The following is a 3,557-nucleotide window of genomic DNA, read 5'->3' as shown; positions in this document are numbered from 1 at the left end:
GAACCCCGATCACTGAAATTCCTCAGGAAAATAAAATGATTTACAAATATTGACATTACTTTTATCTCCAAAGCTAGTGTAAGCCTCTCGGGTCTTTTGGACCCGTACATTCAACGTGGCTGTCGTTCTTTTCGTAGCCATATCGATCGTGTACGTCCAAAAACCAATCACAACACGCAAAGCATTTGACAGTACCGATTGAAACCAATCAGAAATCGGCTACCAACGAGCCTTAGGGACTGCGCCTCTGTGGCACAGCGCAGCCAACGGTAGAATTGGGACAGGAAAGAATTCATAACGCAATGTTTTAATTCTGGCGGTACTGCGCACGCGCAAATTGTCCCGGCGGGTAGATTTGGAGACTGGATTTCAATCAACAGCAGCTGAGAGTAGTGTAACCGTATCGTCCGCAAAAACTCATTCTAGCGAACTATAAATCGTCTAACAATGGGAAAATCAAGAGGCAAGAAAGTATCTACTCACTTTGGTGACCATGGTAAGTATTCAATATGAAGTTTTATGGTTTCAGTCGTGCAATATTTCGAGTCATCGTTATTCATCGTATGCACTGGTAGGCATATGCATTTGACCTTGGTTCATGGATACACAAAACCGGCCAAAACCCGACAATCTTTGTATCTTAACTATGATCAGACCTAATTCCCATACATTTTTGAAAGACATTGAGGTATAATATACGCACTGAACCATGATTATAAGTTAGAAAATTTGTATCATTGTCTCCACAATGTAAGGAAGGGTTACGTAATAACAGACCATTCAAATTCCACGGTATCAGTGATTGTCCGTTAATTCCGAGCTAGCCCATATCACGTGCATCTTCAACCAATCATTTGTGACAATTCCGGTGGATTGCATGGCCACAGCATGACAGACCCAGAAAACATGTTATCAATGGACCATGCAGCTCCATCATCATATTTTCGTTAAATCAACTTATATTAATAAATGTGAAATTTATGAAAGAGTACACTGCAAATACTGTAATTGCTTTTAAAGACAGAACTTATTTTTCTATTTGGTAGCAAACATTTTACCTGCCCGTGCCATTCTGAGCAGTACAGGTTTACTGATGAAGTTCTTCATAGTGAATGTATTTTATATATTTTAGAAACTGCATTTTTGTGAAAGTTGTCAAGTACTTTGATTACATAAATATTGTAATAAACAAGGTCACATACTAATTTTATTTTTATTGCATTCAATATTTCTTACAATGAAGATGCTGGCAGTTATACCTGGTTCAAGAGTATTTACTTATGAACAGCAGATGAACAATGCAAGGAATAAAGGAATACACTGAAAGAGTCTGGGACCAAGGCAGCACTCTTCCTGCTGCAATGCTTCTACAAAACAAAGGATCTGGTTGGAAAAAAACTTGAAGGGAGCTAACTGTCGTGAAAGCATTGATCCTAATACTGTTTCTGCAATTATTGGTAAGTTTCATATATTCCTTTCTCTTTCCCTACAAGCACCTCACATAGTGCAATGAGTGTAACTTTATGTGAAATTAACGTATTTTGTATTTTTGCTCACATGAAGTCCATGCTGACTATTGTTATCTAACTATTAATCAACAGATACTGATGGAAGCAGAAGTGACGATGGAGATGCAGTATCCATGGCAATACATTTCCTGAGCATTCTGGTGTACAAATGGATACTGATATTGACTGATATAACCAACAGTGAGTGAAGCATTCCATGAATCTGTCAAACTTGTTTCAACACAACAGAGACTTCATACTCAGAGAACATTTCATCATTACATTTTTCACAATGCAAGTACAGTGAAACCTATCCTTAGAACAAACCATCTCAAACTGTGCAATCATTTTTACTGGACTGCTGTTTTCACATTTCACTATTTTACAGAAAAGATATGTACATTTACCTTATAATGAAGTGTGACATCACTCAGGACAGTACATTAAGCAATTTTACTATTTGTCAACATGCTGAACAATGCAAGTTTGGATATTTTGTAAAACCTTTTCACTTCCGACAGTACTTTGATAATGTTGTCAAAATACAGTTTTCATGCCGATAAAACAAACTTCTGAGAAACTGTATTTTACCTCTTTGTTTCAAACTGCTGAATTGAACACAAGAATTTTATTTCTTGCTCCAGCTTCAACAGTGTCATACTGATTTTTTCACACCATTTTGTACATTCAAGTTTTTTGGTGAAATTGTCATTTATAATGATATTTTTAACTCTGCTGTTTGAAATATTAATGCTTATTTGAAGATTTTTTTATTACACAAGTGCCGATAAGTGCTAAAATTAATGGCAAATATTTAAATGTATTGGTTTATAAGTTAGTCTGTCACTTACAATATCCTAAATTGCTCACAAATTTTCTAAAAATACTAGAGTTAGAATTTTTGGACACAAACATTTGAACGCACACAACAGTAATGGTAACGTCATCTTTCAAAATATGCATTGTTGTTGTTTATATCTTTCACACTGTTATTAAAGTATGATCACTGTTGTTAATTAAGCAATATGATTGTTTCAGTGTGTGCTTTGAATAAGAGACAGGAAAATGAGGTGAGTGTTGCTGTTGACAATCAACATCAAGAGACTAAGGTAACTTATCAATACTGCATGAATGAGTAACCCCTATCGATCACACACCCCCCCCCCGCAGTCGATGTGATAATGGATGACTAGCATATACATTATGTGTACTTGTTTATGCTCGACGAAATCAAGTACGCCCTGTGTACACTTTTTTACCCCTCCACAACAAGTACACTCCATGCATACTTTTTTCACGGAGTTTCCCTAAAATTAAGTACGCTCTACGTATACAAAAGCGTTCCAATATTGGATAGCTTTAAGTAGCATCACATTGGATTCTGTGTACTATATAGGTACACTCTATGTGTAAAACATGTATCTTTTTTCTTTACTGATTCTGTACATAGATAATACATAGTTTTGAGAAATATGTACACTTCACGGGCTACATAAAGTAGGCAAAATGTAGGGTGAATTTTGGTAAGGGGACTCACACGTTTACACGTCTTGTTGTGTTCCATGTCTGCGTTTTGCCATCTGGACTCACTGGGTGCACACTCAAACACTTTTAACGGCTGCCTATTTGTCATGCAAGTCAGCCTCATTCCATTGCATTATGACTCACATGTTACATGTCTTGTCGTGTTTCACGTCTGGGTTCTGTCACCTAACGTTCCTCCATGTACGTTGTTTCCACCTGGGCTCGCACAGTTTACCTGTCCCCCAGGACCCCCTCCCCCCAAGCCGTATCATCACCACGGTGATCCCTTGGGCGCGAGAACCTTGTCTTCGTTCCATGTTTCCACCCGGGCTCGCACAGTTTACCTGTCCCCCGGGACCCCCTCCCCCCAAGCCGTATCACCACCGCGGTGATCCCTTGGGTGCGAGAACCTTGTCTTGTTCAATCCACGTTTCCACCTGGGCTCGTACAGTTTACCTGTCCCCCAGGACCCCCTCCCCCAAGCCGTATCATCACCGCGGTGATCCCTTGGGCGCGAGAACCTTG

At 38.9% G+C, this 3,557-nt stretch overlaps 1 long non-coding RNA gene across 1 annotated transcript; it reads left to right on the top strand.

The window, feature by feature from the left end:
* The first annotated feature begins 337 nt into the window (after positions 1–337).
* LOC139127211 (uncharacterized) lies at positions 338–2,532 on the top strand. The gene is made up of 3 exons (XR_011550959.1): positions 338–496; positions 1,244–1,457; positions 1,602–2,532. It is a non-coding gene; the product is annotated as an uncharacterized lncRNA (long non-coding RNA).
* Positions 2,533–3,557: the final 1,025 nt, after the last annotated feature.

Source organism: Ptychodera flava, unplaced genomic scaffold (assembly GCF_041260155.1).
Source record: "Ptychodera flava strain L36383 unplaced genomic scaffold, AS_Pfla_20210202 Scaffold_29__1_contigs__length_4469600_pilon, whole genome shotgun sequence".
Classification (NCBI taxonomy): Eukaryota; Metazoa; Hemichordata; class Enteropneusta; family Ptychoderidae; genus Ptychodera; species Ptychodera flava.
This window is presented reverse-complemented; position numbering and strand designations above follow the sequence as displayed.